The 20,758-nt window shown below is 44.0% G+C and overlaps 1 long non-coding RNA gene across 4 annotated transcripts in view; it reads left to right on the forward strand.

The window, feature by feature from the left end:
- Positions 1-20,758, forward strand: part of LOC102181308 — a 108,080-nt gene that overhangs the window by 75,941 nt on the left and 11,381 nt on the right. For 2 of the 4 annotated variants that reach the window (XR_001918783.1, XR_310371.3), the window contains 2 exons: positions 7,341-7,472; positions 12,673-12,799. This is a non-coding gene — a long non-coding RNA (uncharacterized LOC102181308). Of the gene's footprint in view, positions 1-3,117; positions 3,409-7,340; positions 7,473-12,013; positions 12,092-12,672; positions 12,800-20,758 lie in introns of those variants that run through there. The other 2 variants (XR_001296250.2, XR_001918784.1) reach the window with 2 other exon arrangements.

Below are 20,758 nucleotides of genomic sequence, written 5' to 3' on the forward strand. Positions count from 1 at the left end.
AACACTGCCATGGGGGCTCAGTGTTGGGTCTCTCAAGGCCTGATCCAAGGGGTCCATCCTCTCTGGGCACCTCCTACCCTCCTCCTCAAGCTCCATAAACCATTGATTTCTGTTTGGTGCAGCTCTGGGCCAGCTGAGCACCCTCTCCTCACCTTTATCCACAAAGTGCACAGTGGAATTTCCCATAACTGCTCTGGTGGCTTACCTTCTTGGAAAGCATCCAATGCTAGGAATCCAGCTCATTATAGACAGCCCAAATTAAAGTTTCTTTCTTTTCTTTTTTGATCTTACTTATATGTGGCATTTTATTTTTTTTTAATTTTTTTGGGGGGGAGAGGATTTTTTTTCTTTTTTACTTTACAATACTGTATTGGTTTTGCCATGCATTGACCTGAATCTACCATGGATGTACATGAGTTCCCAATCCTGAACCCCCCTCCCACCACCCTCCCCATATCATCTCTCTGGGTCATCTCAGTGCACCAGCCCCAAGCATCCTGTATCCTGTATCGAACATAGACTGGCAATTCATTTCTTACATGATAGTATACATGTTTCAATGCCATTCTCCCAAATCATCCCACCCTCTCGCTTTCCCACAGAGTCCAAAAGTCTGTTCTATACATCTGTGTCTCTTTTGCTGTCTCGCATACAGAGTTATCATTACCATCTTTCTAAATTCCATATATATGTGTTATTATACTGTATTGGTGTTTTTCTTTCTGACTTACTTCACTCTGTATAATCGGCTCCAGTTTCATCCACCTCATTAGGACGGATTCAAATGTATTCTTTTTGATGGCTGGGTAATACTCCATTGTGTATATGTAGCACAGCTTTCTTATCCATTCATCTGCTGATGGACGTCTAGGTTGTTTCTATGTCCTGGCTATTATAAATAGTGCTGCGATGAACACTGGGGTACACATACCGAGGAAACCAGAATTGAAAGAGACACGTGTACCCCAAATTAAAGTTTCTTAACCTTTGTGATCAAATCAGTCAATCCTAAAGGAAATCAACCCTGAATATTCATTGGAAGGACTGATGCTGAAGCGCCAATACTTTGGCCACTTGATGCAGAGAGCCAAATCATTGAAAAAACTCTCATGCTGGGAAAGACTGAAGGCAAAAAGGAGAAGGGGGTGGCAGAGGATGCGATGGTTAGATGATGTCACTGACTCAATGGACATGGATCTGCGCAAACTCTAAGAGAGTGCAGGACAAAGGAACCTGGTGTGCTGCAATCCATAGGGTCGCCAAGAGCTGGGCATGACTTAGTGATTGAACAACAACAAAAACAATAACCTGTATGAAAATAATTTCTTGTAACCTTTTCTTGGGTCTTGGTGTCTAATCTAATAGACGGTGACTTTCAGGGAAGAAGCACTTCTACTGGCAGGTTAAAAGTGTTCACTTTTTCCAGCCCTAATATCTGTTTGAAATGTAACAGCTTGTTGTTCCCCTCCCCAGGTGCATGCACCTTCATCTTTAGGCTTATGATTTAGTTTTTATTTCTTCTAGAATAGAGACAGAAACAGTGGAAGTTCCCATATCTCTAACTATCAGAGCAGGGACTTCTTCTCTGAACATGATTTCTTTTCCAGTCACCCAAAGCAGCCACTGCTACAGCTAAGTCACTTCAGTCATGTCCAACTCTGTGCGACCCCATAGACGGCAGCCCACCAGGCTCCCCCGTCCCTGGGATTCTCCAGGCAAGAACACTGGAGTGGGTTGCCATTTCCTTCTCCAATGCATGAAAGTGAAAAGTGAAAGTGAAGTCGCTCAGTCGTGTCCGACCCTCAGTGACCCCATGGACTGCAGCCTTCCAGGCTCCTCTGTCCATAGGATTTTCCAGGCAAGAGTACTGGAGTGGGGTGCCATTGCCTTCTCCGAAAGCAGCCACTAGTTGGGTTTATTCCTTTTAAATCTCTCTTTCTGCATAATGTTTTCTCTTCAGTTCAGTTCTGTTCAGTCGCTCAGTCGTGTCCGACTCTTTGCGACCCCATGAACTGCAGCACGCCAGACCTCCCTGGCCATCACCAGCTCCTGGAGTTCACTCAAACTAACGTCCATCGAGTTTGTGATGCCATCCAGCCATCTCATTCTCTGTCGTCCCCTTCTCCTCCTGCCCCCAATCCCTCCCAGCATCAGACTCTTTTCCAATGGGTCAACTCTTTGCCTCAGGTGGCCAAAGTATTGGAGTTTCAGCTTTAGCATCAGTCCTTCCAAAGAACATCCAGGACTGATCTCCTTTAGAATGGACTGGTTGGATCTCCTTGCAGTCCAAGGGACTCACAAGAGTCTTCTCCAACACCACAGTTCAAAAGCATCAATTCTTCAGCGTTCAGCTTTCTTCACAGTGCAACTCTCACATCCCTACATGACCACTGGAAAAACCATAGCCTTGACTAGACAGACCTTTGTTGGCAAAGTAATGTCTCTGCTTTTCAATATGCTATCTAGGTTGGTCATAACTTTCCTTCCAAGGAGTAAGCGTCTTTTAATTTCATGGCTGCAATCAACATCTGCAGTAATTTTGGAGCCCTAAAAAATAAAGTCTGACACTGTTTCCACTGTTTCCCCATCTAGTTCCCATGAAGTGATGGGACCGGATGCCATGATCTTCGTTTTCTGAATGTTGAGCTTTCAGCCAACTTTTTCACTCTCCTCTTTTACTTTCATCAAGAGGCCTTTTTATGAGCACATAAACCCTTTCTTCCAGAGTCAAGGCCAGCTTACATGATGAAGAACAGTTGACTCTGAGGGAAGCACTGCACGTGGTGCCGTGAACTTACCACAGTTTGGGTGTCTTTCCAGGTTGGCGGAGGCACCAGGGTCAGAGGTCAATGTGTCTTTGCAGCCAATGGAGAACCTTACTTTACCCTTTGAGCGTTCCATTTAGATTGAAGGTTAAAGGACTCCAGACTAAAAACTGCCTCCAATTCAAGCTCAAGTTATGCAGGAAAGAGTCCCAGCTTCTGCTGTTAGACATGAGAAGCTGACCGTGGAGCATCCTTGACCTCTCTCTGCCTCCCAGCAGTCCCGAGAACTGGGGTCCAGTGTGTCCTCTAACTCCCCACAGAGGTTCCTCCTGTGAGGCGCCTGCTGAGTTTGCAAGGACACAAAAATGGAAGTGCCTGAGGGGAGAGTTTCTTCCAAAGTTCTTGGCTGTCAAAGAAATGAATATATCAAATGACTCTGAAAGAAACGATGGAAGAGACCAACATTGTAAGCACCTGGGACATCAGACTGTCCGAGTGGCTTGGTTCAAGAGGAGACAGAAGGCAGAGCAGAGACAATTCTGCACTGGAATTGGCAGCATTACGAGCAAGGTTTCAGGAAACTTATCAGGGAAGGTTAACTTGAATGGGCACTAGTGAATTGATGACTCAGATCCAGTAACAGGTAAGACTGTAACAACCAAAGGCAAAGGGAGGTGAGATGTCATGTAGTTATAACATCCCCTAGGGACTGGCACTGGGCTACAGGATGGGATTGGTTGTCCCCTGCCCAGTGAGCAAATGATCAGGTATTTAACTAAAACGTAGACTGTGAATATGCCCAGAATTCTTAATGAATGCATGCACTTGAATCCTTTAGCTCTCTCTCTTATCGAAGACTTTCTTTGGATAAAGGACTAAACTAGATATGGGCAGCTCTTTAAAATGCATTGGACTGGGGCTACTTGCACCTTGTGTATTGTAGGTACTCAGAAAGTGGCTTATTGATTATAATGTAATAAGGCTCATGCCTGTCATGGGGGCTATGGTCTTTAAAGAGTGAGCAATAGTGACACGCATTCAGAAAATCCCACAATAGTCCACAGATGGGCTACCTCTCTGCTAGGACAGGGCTTCACCTGCTTATCCCCAAATGCATAAAGGCTGAGTTGTTCCCTCAGCCTTAGGAGAGGTAGGACATAGCACCAAGCATTAATCTAACTCTTGGAATCAGGCTCAAGGGGTCAGTTGTGTGTATTAACATACATCTTAAAATCAGGAAAGCAGCCTTTCCCTCATCCTCCTCGTTTCCAAAAATATCTTTCTGAGACATTCTCTATTGTTTTCCCAGTGCAGTTAGGTCAAAGTTTGCCTTATAAGGAATTTCACAGTTTTGAGAGCTCTCCCTATAGGAAGTTTTTCCCACTGTTCTGCCTGAGTTGCCTTCTGCTTAATTTTAGTTCATTATGTTTTTAAAGACAGGGAGGGCTTTATGGGGCAAAAGGCCCAGTCATCGTGGGAAGAATGAATCATTTCAAGAACAGCAAGATGGGGGGAAGGCCAAGGCAGCTGAGGACAGGAAATTGGGGGTGGATGTGTGACTGGGAACAGCATCACAAGTCTGTCTTTTCTTCTGTTACTCCCACTAGGGGGTGCCCAGCATCCCAGGAAAATCACTATTACTAGGAAGCTGAGGTTGGAGGGGCATCTCCTCCTAGTACAGAAGGGTACCAGCTGACCCAGGTTTCCTGCCTCTCTGTCCAGATCTGGGAAGAGATCCAGAGGTGGGGCGTAGGGAGTTGGGGGGTAGGGGTGGGATGGGTGGTATCAGATTAAAGACACTAAGAAGGGGACAACAGAGGATGAGATGGTTGGATAGCATCACCGACTCGATGGACATGAGTTTGAGCAAGCTCTGGGAATTGATGTTGGACAGGGAAGCCTGGCGTGCTGAAGTCCATGGGGTCGCAAGCAAAGAGTCGGACACAACTGAGCGACTGAACTGAAGCTGAATGCCTCTCAGGCATTTGAGGAGTCTCTTTCCTTGGAGACCTCTGGGGCTATCCTGGGTTCTCTAGAACCTAAGGGTCTTAAAGTCATTGGCTGGAGTGATTATGGACCAGAAAAGTCCTCCTGAGCCCAGGAGAAGTGGTGATATTTCACCTCTGGAGGATAAAGAATTTGTGATAAGAAATGACCAGGACTGAGGGATGCAGACCAGGGATGGAATAAAAATTAAAAATGAGGTGAGATTCTGAAATAGAGTAGGTGACAGGTATGGATGAAGATCATGGAGAGGTGACGGTATTTTCAGGGTCTCAAAACAGCTAGGCCATCAGAATGGTCGCAGCATAACTTTAGCTGTGAGTGGCTTTGTGAAAAGAAAAGGGAACTTGCACTTTGATAGATGTGAGTTCAGATTTCAGCTCAGGCATTCAATAGCCATATGGCTTTGGCAATTTAAGGAAGTTATCCAGCATGTTGGCTCTTTTAATTTATTTTGTTATTGAAGTATAGTTGAATTACAATCTTGTGCAACATCTTTAATCCTTAATTTTCCCATCTTCAAAATGAGACTAACGATACTAGGACTATTTGAGAATTTAAAAGACATAAAGGCATATAAAGCACTGAGTAAATGTAATCTTTTCCCTTTTCCTCTTTCCTGTTTGGAAATGATTGGGGGCAAGGAAGGGTTTCCCCAGTGGCTCAGCTATCAAGAATCTGCCTACAAGTTAGGAGCCACAGGAGATGTGGGTTCCATCCCTGGGTCGGGAAGATCCCCTGGAGGAGGGCATGGCAACCCGCTCCAGTATTCTTGCCTGGAGAATCCCATGGAGAGGAGTCTGGTGGGCCTCAGTCCATAGGGCCACAAAGAGGGACGACTGAAGCGACTTAGCATGCACACATGCATAAGGGCAAGGAAAGATGTATCTGTTACTTTGGTTCCTGTCCTGAGATGTAGGATATCAGGACTGCAGCCCTGGGGTCAGAAGATCCTCCCTGGCTTCTGTGGTTGTCTGACCCCAGGACTTCAGTGAGTACTCAGGGTATGCTGTAGAAGGCCTACCCTCTTTGACCCTTTGGACAAATCCTCATACTCTCTGGGCTTTTCAACCGTAATTTAGAAAACAGCCTCCAAAAAAATTTTTAGAGGTCACCATCCGGTCCTGAGGCCTTCAATCCTGGAGAATTAACACATCACCTTTCTTGTCTGCAGCCTCGCAGAGCACCAAAGCCTCGCCTGGAATCCAGGTGCAATGTTCTCTTGTATTAGCAGTTAATCCATGTTAATATGATAATGATTCACTATTATTTTCAGCACTGTTTTCCAAAATATGGGCCACAGACCACTTGTACCAGCATCAGCAGGTGGGCTTGATAGAAAATGCAGGTCCCCGGCCTCCTGCCAGACCTGTGCAATCAGACTCTCTAAAGCTAAAAAGTAAAAGCTTAGAAAGTTAACCAGTCCCTCATTACACTTTTCTGAAAATGTTATGAAAATATAAGGCCTTAGTCATCCAGAATCTCCTTTGTGGAGGAAAACTGGAGCCCTTGGGCATATTTCTGGTTGCTTCAAAAATCATACCTTAGAGATGTTTCTGATCCTGCTTAGTTACAGGGCCAGCTCTGTCCTTGGCCACTTATTCACTTCCCCCGGAACTTTCTAAACGCTGGAAACATTGCCGTGAGATACCATCAGAGACCATTCCTGTGGATACCCGATGAGACAGTGTGATTCGGAAAGTTCACTTTGATTCAGTCCTAAGCCACAGTGATAACCTGGTCAAGGCAGTGGGGGAGGGGAGGGAGTTCTGGTTCTTGTTTCTGGGGATGGGGGAGGAGGCCACCGGAAGAAAGGCTGATCACCAGCTGCCTCTTTCTTTATGTTGACAGGGCTCTTGCTGCCAGTGTAGTGGTGCTTATACTGAGGGTTGGGGCAAAAATGAGCCCTTCCTCCAAAGCTGTGAACTCTGATCTCAGTCTAGAGAGAGATGAGTTGTGAACATTGAACAGACTCCAGGAGCTTCCTCCTGACAACAAGGACTGCATGAGTTGGCTTTTCAGAGGGAACTTGTGGCTTTGGATCACTCTGGAGAGACAAGCCTTTTTTGGACTTAGAGAAACAGCAGTGGCAGCAGCTTATGCATTAAAGTTCTGACCAGCTTTTATAGCCTTTTGAGTGAGAGGGTTCTACCTTGACCTCTGGGTGTCCCTGCACTGCAGAAACACAGTGGCTGTTCAGGGCATACTGGGAGCTGTGGGTAAATTTTCTAAGGAGTCACATCAGCTTCAGAGTGCCCAAAATGAGCATAAAAATGCTGCCAGGAAGACAGTCAGTGGCACCATAAATCTTTTGGGGAACAAAGTAGCAAATGAATATTAGTGAAATAAAACAAGACAGGTCGTGGTGGTGTAGCTGATGTCACTGTCCTCAGCACCTAACTGCAGGTCAGGGGATGGGGTGACCAGTTGGAGCTGGTTTCAGCCTCTTTCCAAGAGAGGTTGCATCCCTCCCTGAACAGAACACTGGTGGTAAAGGGCTCTCCTCTTTATAAAAGGATAAAGCATCCTTTGCATCCTTCCCAGTTTATTCCTTCCCTTTTTATTTTCCAGGAAACAAGAGGATTCATCTGACTTAACTGGAGATGGCTCCCTTTCCTAATTTTTGTTCCATTCCTGAAGCTTCCGCCCTGCAGGGCTCAGCGTGAGCAGACAGGAACATGGGAAGAGGCAACCACCCAAGAGGTACCAGTTCCCAGAGGCAGAGTGGCCCCTCTGCTGGGCCTGGGCAAAGAAAACTACCCACCTCTTTCTTGTATTCAATGGGTTTTTGCTGAACCTGGAAAGGAAGTAAATTCCAAAGGGAGGAAATGACCCAGAGACCATAACAATATGTGAAAAGCCAAGCCGGTACTTCCGTGGCTTTATTTCAAACTATTCTAATCTGTGTCCCAGGAAGCCTAACCCATTACCAGATGGAAATCTGTTTCCAGACGCCTCTGGGCATCTGCCACTCCCGGCTGGTGACATTTGCACGTTTCAAGAAGGCAGACCTGTCCTGATAGCTTCAAACTTCCAGAGAGGGGCAACCCCAGGAGGGTCCTCAGGTCTTTGGCTGGGAGCACCGACCATCTGACGTGCTTCGTCATAGCTGAATTGTTGCTGGCCCCCAGCCTAGAACGCTGGCATGCCTAGTTTGTTCTTGAAGACTCGCAGGATCTGAAATCAAAAAGCCCTGTGGTGCCAGAAAAAGCTGGCTGCCTTGCTGGCTGCCTAATCCCTTCCCACCAGTCTTCCCTAAAGAAACCGATGAGTCAGGAAGGAAGAAAGCGTATCTGAGGAAGAGCTGGGTTGGGCTGGTCTCTCTCATTGCTTCTGAAAATTCCTCCTGTTTTGCAATGCGCGTGACATTTGGCGATTCGGTTGTGCTTTTCCTGTGTCTTCCCCTATCATCTCTCTCTTCCAGGAACATTTCATTTACCACTCATGAAATTGTTAGGGGAAGCACACTGATTGAAACTGCCCACCCTGGCCAGGCACCATAGTAACTATTTGCATGAGTTGTTTTATGACAGGAGATCCTGATAAGGAATAGGGAACTAATAAGCCACCACCAACCAGAAGAGTTCGGGAAAGGTTGAAAGGAGACACCGCGTTTCTGTCCACTTCCCAGAATCGCTCTTGCTAGCATCCATCTTGGCTGAGCTATGCGTGCACCACCAGGAAAGACTCTGAATCAGAATGATTGGCCAAAGACCACCTGGAAACTAATCCCATCACCATAAAACCCGAGACTGCGAGCCACGCGGCAGAGCAGTTCTCCTGGGTTCCCTTACCCTCCTGCTCTCCACCCGGGTGCCCTTGCCCAATAAAATCTCTTGCTTTGTCAGCACTTGTCTCCTCGGACAATTCTTTTCCGAGTGTTAGACAAGAGCCCAGTTTCGGGCCCTGGAAGAGGTCCCCTTTCCTATAATAAAATCAGCTCGGCAAAAGCAGGAGTCCCTCTGATGGGGAGTTAGTCAGTGTTGTAAAGAAGTTTTCACTTTACTTTTGTCCCCAGGAGCAGGGTAAGAAAAACTTCCCACCTTGACTCCTAGATGGAACCATTGTTTACTTGGTTTGTTCTGGCCCCAGGGCCTCTGCTTTTCCTGGGCTTTTAATTTTTACTGAGCACCATCCATCAGTCTTCCCACGGGTTTTAAACACAGTGACTTCTGGGATACTTGCTTCAAACAGGTGTCCTGCTAATCCCCGCCTAGTAATCAGATCCTGATGCTGGTAAAGATTGAAGGCGGGAGGAGAAGGGGACGACAGAGGATGAGATGGTTGGATGGCATCACCGATTCGATGGACATGAGTTTAAGTAAGCTCCGGGGGTTGGTGATGGACAGGGAAGCCCGGCGTGCTGCAGTCCATGGGGTTGCAAAGAGTCAGACACAACTGAGTGACTGAACTGAACTGAACTGAACTGAGTAATCAGAGACTAGCCATAGTTGAATTGATAATATGCCTAAATCTTTCAGCACTTTTGAAATGTTAAACAGATTAAAGGATAAAGAATACAATATATTTGCTGACGTCTGGTTTATAGAAAATCTCCAGCAAAAAAAAGAAGTGAAGAGTTCAACATCAGGTGGGGGGAATGGAGAGCAGCAGTGAAGGGCACTGCTCTCCTTGTTCTGACATCAGATACCTGTCCTGGAGTCCCAGTGGCTCTGAGCCACCTATCTACAATTGTGTGCTGTTTCTTATGAAAGTGGTTTTAAATAGTATATTCTGATAAGCTTGGATTTATCCTTGGAGAGGGAATGTATTTTCCATTACAAGACAGTAGCTAAATGTCAGAGGTAGTCTGTATCAACTATCTGAGGGTAGTAATGAACAGTAGATAAGAGAACAGGGGATCTTCCTAAAAAGGAGGGAGGGGGCGGAGAGAGAGAGAGAAAGAAAAGTCTTTTTCGTTGTTGCCAGGAAGAGACAGTCTTGTAGGGAGTATAAGATATATGAGTTTCTCTCTTTCTCCCCTTTCCTCTGCTGATGGAGAAGGAGCCAGGAAAAGCTAGAAACAGGAGACAGAGGGAGGCCATCCCTTCAACTGTTAATACCAGCCAAATAGGATAAATAGTTCATATTTATGATGATGACGACAACTGTGACGATGAAGAGAACATTTTGACCCAGATGAAAAAAACAAAGACTGTTGATTTCAAGCTATGCTTAAGTCCCACGTATTCCTGTTAGAGCCTCTTACATGATCCAAGGGACAGGAATTTAGGATGAATGAAATAAATATAATTGGATAGAAAAGTCAGGATTAGAATAAAATGTGATTGAGAATGGTTAAAAAAAATTAGAAGTTGCCAAATTCTACCTATTTTTGTACTGCCTTCAGTCCTGAGTGGTCTGTTAAAAGATAACATGATGAGTTGAAAACTGTATTCTTTTTTTTTTTTGAGTTATAATTGACACATAATATTATATTGGTTTCAGCTATAACCCTGCTTATTTAACTTATTTGCTGAATACATCATGAAAAACTCTGGGCTGGATGAAGCACAAGCTGGAATCAAGATTGCCAGGAGAAATATCAATAACCTCAGATATGCAGATGACACCACCCTTATGGCAGAAAGTGAAGAAGAACTAAAGAGCCTCTTGATGAAAGTGAAAGAGGAGAGTGAAAAAGTTGGTTTAAAGCTCAACATTCAGAAAACTAAGACCATGGCATCCAGTCCCATCACTTCATAGAAAATAGATGGGGAAACAGTGGGCACAGTGTCAGCCTTTATTTTTCAGGGCTCCAAAATCACTGCAGATGGTGATTGCAGCCATGAAATTAAAAGATGCTTACTCCTTGGAAGGAAAGCTATGACCAAACTAGATAGCATACTCAAAAGCAGAGACATTACTTTGCCAACAAAGGTCTGTCTAGTCAAGGCTATGATTTTTCCAGTGCTCATGTATGGATGTGAGAATTGGACTGTGAAGAAAGCTGAGCGCCGAAGAATTGATGCTTTTGAACTGTGGTGTTGGAGAAGACTCTTGCAAGTCCCTTGGACTGCAAGGAGATCCAGCCAGTCCATCCTAAAGGAGATCAGTCCTGGGTGTTCATTAGAAGGACTGATGTTGAAGCCGAAACTCCAGTACTTTGGCCACCTGATGCGAAGAGCTGACTCATTTGAAAAGATCCTGATGCTGGGAGGGATCGTGGGCAGGAGGAGAAGGGGATGACAGAGGATGAGATGGTTGGATGGCATCAGGAACCCAGTGGACATGAGTTTGGGTAAACTCCGGGAGTTGGTGATGGACAGAGAGGCCTTTTGTGCTGCGGTTCAGGGGTCACAAAGAGTCAGACACGACTGAGCGACTGAACTGACTGATACAGTATAACGATACGATATTCGTATATATTACAAAATGATCACCATATGTCTAGTTCAAGCCATCACCATACATAGCTACAAATTTTTTTTTTTCTCTTGTGATGAACACTTTTGTTTTTGGCCACACTACATGCCATGTGGGATCTTCCTGGACCACCCCACACAGCATGCAGGACCCACCAGGGAGCAACCTGTGTCCCTTGTAGTGGAAGTGCAGAGTCCTAAGCACTGGGCCGCCAAGATGAAAACTTTTAAGATCTACTCCCTTCAGTTCAGTTCAGTTCAGTTCAGTCGCTCAGTCGTGTCCTACTCTTTGCGACCCCATGAATCGCAGCACGCCAGGCCTCCCTGTCCATCACCAACTCCCGGAGTTCACTCAGACTCGCGTCCATTGTGTCAGTGATGCCATCCAGCCACCTCATCCTCTGTCGTCCCCTTCTCCTCCCATCCCCAATCCCTCCCAGCATCAGAGTCTTTTCCAATGAGTCAACTCTTTGCATGAGGTGGCCAAAGTACTGGAGTTTCAGCTTCAGCATCATTCCCTCCAAAGAAATCCCAGGGCTGATCTCCTTCAGAATGGACTGGCTGGATCTCCTTGCAGTCCAAGGGACTCTCAAGAGTCTTCTTCAATATTCAATAAAGTATTATTAGCTACAGTTACAACACTATACATTGTATACCCATGAATTACTTATTTTGTAACTGGAGGTTTGTGCCTGTTGACCTCCTTCACCCATCTTGTACCCCCTCACCACCACCCATCTGTTCTCTGTATCTATTTATGAGCTCAAGTTTAAAACTGCACTTTTATTTAAATGTATAACAGAGCAGAAGATTTTGTTACCCTCTCTGAGACATATATTTGGGATGTCTGGCCACTGGGGACTTTCTCATCCTCTGCAGGCTTCACCAGAAACAAAGAACAGAGGAGGAAATACACAGTGTATTGAGTGCTAGCAGTGAAAGGCCAGAGTTCTGACAGTAAGTGTTATATTCTGTTTAATCCCAGGTTTAGCAGAGGTAGTTGCTAGACATCTAAAATGGAGGATTATATTTTATGAATGGGAGAATTGAATGAAAAATTGAAAAAGAATAGAGTCAAGAATTCCAGAGTAAGTGCTAGGTGCCCAGGACACCACTGCAAACTCATGGAGGTTCTGTGGTGTAGGTTAAATGTCAGGGGTGATGCTTGACATCTATTGGCCACCAGGTGAACTACTTGGTCAAAGTTGTTCAGGGTTTCAACATTAGATTGTGCTGCACTCCTTTCAAAGATATCTTTGGGTTTGCAGCAGCTGTTATAAAATGAGAGTAGTAGGTAAAAATCAGTGTGAACAAGAGGTGAATAAGTGGTGGTGTCTAAACAGCTTCCAATGTTTGAGAAGATGTTCAATGCCCAATTTCCATACATATCCTTTTATAAAAATCTGTGGTTAAGAATAAAATTAAAATATTTTTTCTTTCAATTTATGGGTATTATTTTTTTTCAAACAGTTAAGTTGTTGGGACCTACCTATTGGATAAATGAGATTTATGGTGGGTTTTTTTTTTTTTTGGCCCAGGATATCTGTGAAAAAACTACTGAGATGCTAAGATGCCATGAATTGGGAAAGTTTGGGAACCTCAGGATTAGAGAAATACAAGTTGTCTCCATGGGCGAAGATGGATTTTAATGACTTAGGCTCAATGGTGAGTATAGAAAAGTAATTCTATTTTTTTCCCCTAGACTATCCAGGGAACTGCTCATAGTAGTTCCCCTGTGGAAACAGCAACATTCTTAGTCTGAAGGTTTTTTATTAATGGAACTATTTGGTAGACTATTAAAAGTTGTCTTGTACAATGATTCTCAAACTATCTTTCAAACTGTCATAGACTATGTCATAACTTGTGGTAACTTGGCTGGGCCAGGGAGCCCAGATATTTGGCCAAACATTGTGCTATAAGTTTCACTGAAGGTAATTTTTTAGATGAGATTGACAACTAAATCAGTAGTTGAGTAAAGCAGAATGTCTCTATAATATGGGTGGGCCTTATCCAATCAGTTGAAGGTCTTAATAGAACAAAGACTGAACTTCCCTGAGCAAGAAGGAATTCTGTATATATAAACACACACACACACACACACACACATTCTGTTGGTTCTGTTTCTCCGGAGAACTCTAATACAGATTGATACTTTAAAAGATGCAATGAAAGTAAACTAGGAAATCAATTGTATGCTTAAATACTGTAAAAATGTTAAATTGTTATGCAACCTTCTAAATGCTTAACTTCAGTTGCCATATTTAGTTTGTCTGATTAATAATAATAGTCTCTTTTGTAAATAAGCTCATTTGTATCATTTTTAGATACCACATGTAGTGATATCCTGTGATATTTGTCTTTCTTCGTCTGACTTACTTCACTTAGTATAATAATCTCTAGGTCCATCTATGTTCTAAAGATGATGTTATTTTAATCTTTTTTACAGCTGAGTATTATTCCACTGTACATAAATATACATCTTTATCCACTCATCTATAGATGGACATTTAGATTGCTTCCATGTCTTGGCTATTGTAAACAATGCTGCAATAAACATTAAGGTGCATGTATCTTTTTGAGTTATGACCTTCTCCAGATATATGCCCAGGAGTGGGATTGCTGGGTCATATGGTAACTCTATTTTTTGTTCTTTAAGGAACCTTCGTATTGTTCTCCATAGTGGCTGTACCAGTTTACATTCCCACGAACAGTGTAGGAAGGTTCCTTTTCTCCACATCCGCTTCAGCATTTACTATTTGTACTTTTTGATGATGGTCATCCTGACCAGTGTGAGGTTATATTTTATTGTAGTTTTGATTTGCATTTCTCTAATAATTAGCAATGTTGAGTATCTTTTCATGTGCCTGTTAACCATCTGTTTGTCTTTGGAGAAATGTCTATTTAGGTCTTCTGCCTATTTTTGATCGGGTTGCTTATTTCTTTGATATTGAGGAGGAGAGGGATAAATTAGGAATTTTGGATTAACAGATACACACTGTACATATCTATATATAAAGCAGATAAATAACAAGGCCCTACTGTATAGCACAGGGAATGATATTCAATATTCTATTATAACCTATAATGGAAAAATAATCTGAAAAAATATATTCTTATATGTGTATATAATAAGTGTTTCTCAGGTGGCTCAGTGGTAAAGAATTTGCCTGCCAATTCCGGAGATGCAGGAGATCAGCGTTTAATTCCTGGGTTGGGAAGATTCCCTGGAGCAGGAAATGGCAAACCAGTCCAGTATTCTTGCCTAAAAAATTCCGTAGACAGAGGAACCTGGCAGGCTACAGTCCGTGAGCTCAGTCAGACACAATTTAGTGACTGAGCACACACACATACATAATACATATTATATATATTCTTTTGTATATAAATATATATATAACTGAATTACTTTGTTGTATACCTGAAACTAACACAACATTGTAAATCAACTATAGTTTAAAAGAAAGTAAAGAAAAAAAAAGGTGGATGTTAAAAACTGTACTTTATACATAAGTTGCATTTTGTAAATAAAATCTTCATGGAAATAAAAGAAACTGCTGGCAGAAAAGACTCCATGGATGGGTGACTCAAAGCCCCCCTCTCAAAAAAAAAAAGAATTTGTGGGACACACTTTCTGTAGCATTGGTCTCATAAAAGTGTTAATGTATCCAGGTGTGTGTGTGTGTGTGCTTGCTTGCTCAGTCATGTCTGACTGAGCAGCCCCATGGACTGTAGCCCGCCAGTCTCCTCTGTCCATGGAGTTTTCCAGGCAAGAACACTGGAGCAGGTTCCCACTTCCTTCTCTGGGGATCTTGCTGACCCAGGCATTGAACCGGCGTCTTTTGCATCTCCTGCATCAGCAGGTGGATTCTTTACCACTAGTGCCACCTGGGAAGCCCATATATACCCGCACATGCACACATGTATTTATTTACTTTTTATTTTGAACTAATTTTAAATTTACTGAAAAGTTGTTGAGCTGGTACAGAGCTTTGCTGTATATACCTGAGTTTCCCAATTTTAACATCTCTACAAACCAAGTGCAATTTTCCAAATGAAGACATTAACACTGATACCAAACTATTAACTAAACTTCAGAGCTTAAGTTTTACCAGATATATATTTAAATAGTGAAGTCTCTACTCTAGGATGTGCAGCTTTAGTACGTACTGGGTCAGAAGATTTTTGCAGAATGGGTTGAAACTGTTGCTTTGCTTGAAGATCAGCCAGCTGAGAATAGAACAGTTTGACAGCAACTGTGGATTGTTCTATAGAAGAACATACAAACCACAAACCTCAGTTAAAAACATCGCATATATGGATAGAGCCAACACCACAGTTCCTAAGCTTAATCATCATTACTGCCAGAAATAACAAATACTTTCATATTTAGAGAGGTTCAGTTCAGTTCAGTTGCTCACTCATGACTGAGTCTTTGCAACTCCATGAACTGCAGCACACCAGGCCTCCCTGTCCATCACCAACTCCCGGAGTCCACCCAAATCCATGTCCATTGAGTCGGTGATGCCATCCAACCATCTCATCCTCTGTTGTCCCCTTCTCCTCCTGCCCTCAGTCTTTCCCAGCATCAGGGTCTTTTCAAGTGAGTCAGCTCTCCACATCAACTGGCCAAAGTATTGGAGTTTCAGCTTCAATATCAGTCCCTCCAATGAACACCCAGGACTGATCTCCTTTAGGACGGACTGGTTGCATCTCCTTGCAGTCCAAGGGACTCTCAAGAGTCTTCTCCAACACCACAGTTCAAAAGCATCAATTCTTCGGTGCTCAGCTTTCTTCACAGTCCAACTCTCACATCCATACATGACCACTGGAAAAACCATAGCCTTGACTAGATGGACCTTTGTTGGCAAAGTAATGTCTCTGCTTTTTAGAGAGGTTAGTCACATAATAACAAAATGCTTGAATGTGAATCTGAAATGGCATGCATTTTTTGCCAAGTGGTTGTTTTCTATCTCTTCTGTAAAGTCTTTTATGACCTTTCATAGGTAGAACCCACTGTAGTGGCTTTTGGGGCCTTACTGTGACTTCACAGAAGTCTGTCATGGTACCAGTAACAGTCACTATTAATATAATTTGGGTAGGTACCTGCTAAACTGTGAGGTACTTGTGGGCATGGGTGTGTCTTGCTCACACTGAAAGCTCAGTGCCTGGCCTAACGCCTGAAGCATAGCGAGCCTGCAACACATGCTCACTAAAGAGAGGAAGAAACTAATCAAACACACAACACATTCATATCAACGTTTCTTCACTTGTTGGAAAAACAGCCTGTGTGTGTGTGCTTGGTTGCTCAGTCATGTCCTACTCTCTGCAGCCCCATGGACTGTAGCCCACCAGGCTCCTCTGTCCATGGAATTTTCCAGGCAAGAGTACTGGAGCAGGTTGCCGTTTCCTCCTCCAGTGGATCTTTCCTGCTCAGGGATCAGACGGGTGTCTCTTGCATCTCCTGCATTGGCAGGAGGATTCTTTACCACTCTGCCACCTGGGAAGCCCTAACTCAAAATTATTCTAGAGAAAAAGACAATGCCGCAGGTACATTTAAAAGGAAAAGCTTAGAAAGGCCTTGTGTTTGAGAAACAGGCTTTGAATGCCAGGTATGACCTGCAGACTGAATAAAGAATATTGCTGTTGCAAATAACACAAATATCTGATGCTGACTCACTTATTCCATAAATGGATTGTTCTCTGAAGGTAATTTTATCCACCTGAGTAAAACCCGATTTCCACTTAGACTGATGTGTTATTAATAATCATCGTAATTATTCAGCATTTCTGCAGTACGTGTCTTAAAGTGTTATGTTCCTCATTCTTAATGAGCTACGCAGACAGAGGTAATGAAAGGTAAGCTAGTGTCACATGCCGCTGGTATTCATTACGTTGTGATTGACTGACTCATTACTGATCTCAGTTAGGGACCCGTAGCTGCGAGCTTATAGGAAGAGCGCCTCTCGTGGGGAGTGGGGGAGGGTGGGGAGTAAGGGGCAGGCAGAGACTAGAGAGGGAAGGATGTAGGAGTTCCTCCCTGATGGGAACGGAGCAGCCTTCGGAATCCCTGACCCACTTCAGCAATCCACAAGGCACTCTGGGATTACAGACACAGAGTGTTTGTTTGCCCTGTGAAGGAGTGTCCTTCGGGATCGGAGCTGCTGTTTCTTAGGAATAAACTGTTTAGTGATTGCTTTTGTGGGCTTCCCAGGTGGTTCAGAATCCACCTGCAATGCAGGCGACCTGGCTTCAATCCCTGGGTCCCAATCCCTGGATTGGGAAGATCCCCTGAAGGAGGAAATGGCAACCCACTCCAGTATTCTTGCCTGGAGAATTCCATGGACAGAGGAGCCTGGCAGGCTATAGTCAGACATGACTGCATGACTAACATACACATTTTATGAATCTGGGATTAATTGTCAGCATTCTGCTTATGCTTATATCATCTGATTATAAAGCTGGGAAAAACAAGATATCAAGAAAAATTTATAGAAATTCAGAACATAAAAGCTGAATAGTGAGATATTCTCATAGGAGATACTGCAATTATGGTAGGGTGACTAGTGACAAGGAAAGAGTTCATCCCTAGTGGCCAAGGACAGTTGAAATATGTCCTTGAGAAATGGAAAGAGATGTGTCTCCTATTTGTTGGAAACCTCACTTCCTTCTAGAAGCCCTGCTCAGTGGCTTGCCCTGGTTCTGTCAATTGAGAGATGAAAAAGACTTTAACAATGGGAGTTGTAAATAAGGTTGGGTTGTTGGCTTAAAAAACATAATGTATTAGGTCTCTGATAAGTACTCAGAAATCCTTCATCTCGTCATTTTTTTTTTTAATTAGCACATGACATTTGTGTACTTTGGTTTCATTGGGCAGTGATCACAAATATTTGTCTGGAACACAACTTGGAAGAAAGGAAAGTTGAGGAGATAAAAATACAGACCTTTCCTGGCAGTTGAGTTGGCTGGGAGAAACACAGAAAAGCTTAGGGAAATGTGCTGCTGCTGCTGCTGCTAGGTCGCTTCAGTTGTGTCCGACTCTGCGACCTCATAGATGGCAGCCCACCAGGCTCCCCCGTCCCTGGGATTCTCCAGGCAAGAACACAGGAGTGGGTTGCCATTTCCTTCTCCAATGCATGAAAGTGAAAAGTGAAAGTGAAGTCTCTCAGCCGTGTCTGACTCTCAGTGACCCCATGGACTGCAGCCCCCCAGGCTTCCCTGTCCATGGGATTTTCCAGGCAAGAGTACTGGAGTAGGGTGCCATTGCCTTCTCCAAATGTGTTGCTATAAACTCAAAAATCTACTTTATCAGAGGCCTGGCAGGCCAGGTTAGCCGGGGGCCATACATGAATGCCACCAGGGAAGTAAAAGAACCAGCCTGGAGCGCTCAGAAAGGTGGCAAAGCAGATTTCTCTTATCTTGGGTAGAAGCTCAGGTCCAGAAGTCAGAAAGTGTTATGAGGGTTAAATGAGATAATGCCTGCCAAGGTGACCAACACACAGCCTGGCACCTAGCAAATGCTTGGGACAAACTGGGTTTCCTTCCCTACTGTGACTTCATAAGGCCTGGGCGTGGGTGTCTGAAAACATTGCCTCAGAGAATAGCTTCCTGCCATGCTGGTATTCTACATTTTCGAAACCACTGGAAAGCTGGACTCATGAAAACTCCAGATTTTTCTGTTCAGGTGGAGAATAGCCATAGCTAGGGATGCAGCTCAGTTTCTTCATCTGCAAAATATTATATTTCTGGGAGATAAACTTGAGACCTGAGTGAGGAAGCACACCTGATATCATTTCTTCAGATGACAACTGGTATGGATTTCAACTCGGAAGAGGACCCTAAGAACTCCCACCCACAGGGACTACTGTTATTTCTATTCGAGCAAAGGAACCCATCTCTGGGATGCCTGAGCTAAGATTTCTTGGTAGAACCCTACCAGTTTCTCACAGATATGTTGCTTGGAAGCCTAAACCAGGGAGCAGCAGGGAGCTTTGATCCCAGCTGGTTCCCTCTCCACCAGCTTTGTCATAACACCAACAGAGTCCTGCCGTTTGCGACCACCTTGTGACCAGGCAGTCCCACGTGCTGCATCTTCCTGGCCACAAGGCACGTCCCCGGTCAGCTGTCCTTTTTTGCCTCTTGTCCCGCTGCGGAGCTGCATGTTCTTTCAGCATGCTTTTATTTTCAGTCTCTTTTCTATTGGATTCTTCTCATCACCTTGGAAGTGTGCTGAAGTCTCCCACTGAGAGTGGAGTGGGAGGAGTGGAGACAACCGTATCACAACTGTACGTTCTTCTCGAACCATTACATTTTCTTCTGCCCCTTATAGAGGCTTCTAGACAGAATATTTATACTTGTGGACTCTGTTTCTCACTTCCCACTCGCTCCTCTGGTCCCTGTCAGGTTGGCTCCTGAGCCATCAACCAAACCAAACAGCTTGTGCTGAGGTCCTTTCTCTTTCCCTGCCTTCCCAGCAGTCATCTGTCCTGTTCACCATCCCTCCTGGGATGGTTTATCCAGAAGTCAGAGTCTTTTCTTGGCTTCACTGACACAAGACTTTCCTGGTCTCCTCTGTCTTCTCTGACAGCTAATTTACTATCATTTTTTGTAGCCTTATCTATTCTTCTCAAATTAATAAATATTAAAATACCCAAGGTTCACTCCTGGATACTCTTCTCTCCTTCTACATTTTATTCATGCCAGAAACGTTTTCCCAGCCTAGATCTCTCCTCTGAGCTCTAGACCCACGTATCCACTTCCTACTTAACATTTCTGCTTGGGAAGCCTCACAGATATTGAAAATATAACACATCCAAAACCAAACTCTTTTTTTGTTTTAATTTTAGTGTTTAAAATGGAAGTAGAGTCGATTTATAGTGTGTTAATTTCTGCTGTAGAGCAGTGATTCAGTTTAAGGTATATATATTCTTTTCCATTATGGTTTATCCGCAGGGTATGGAATATAGTTCCCTGTGCTGTGCAGTGGGCCCTTGTTATTTATCCATTCTATATAGTTTGCATCTGTTAATCCCAAACTCCCAATCCATCCCTGTCTTTGTCTTGGCAACCGCAAGTCTAGTCTCTATTTCTGTGAGTCTGTGTCTGTTTCATAGATAGGTTCATTTGTATCTTTTATTATTATTATTATTTTTCCAGCTATACCACACAGCATGCAGAACTTCCCCTGCGGCTGCTAAGTCACTTCAGTCGTGTCCAACTCTGTGCGACCCCATAGATGGCAGCCCACCAGGCTCCCCCGTCCCTGGGATTCTCCAGGCAAGAACACTGGAGTGGGTTGCCATTTCCTTCTCCAATGCATGAAAGTGAAAAGTGATAATGAAGTCGCTCAGCTGTGTCCGACCCCCTCAGCGACCCCATGGACTGCAGCCTTCCAGGCTCCTCTGTCCATGGGATTTTCCAGGCAAGAGTAGTGGAGTGGGGTGCCACTGCCTTCTCCAAACAGCTATTAAACCCATGCCCCCTGCATTAGAAGCATGGAGTCTTAACTGGACCAATAGGGAAGGCCTTGTATCATATTTTAGATTCCACCTATAAGTGATATCATATGTCATTTGTCTCTCTTTCTGACTTATTTCACTTAGTATAATAATCCCTAGTTGCATCCAC

This window comes from Capra hircus, chromosome 11 (assembly GCF_001704415.2).
Source record: "Capra hircus breed San Clemente chromosome 11, ASM170441v1, whole genome shotgun sequence".
NCBI classification, from domain to species: domain Eukaryota; kingdom Metazoa; phylum Chordata; class Mammalia; order Artiodactyla; family Bovidae; genus Capra; species Capra hircus.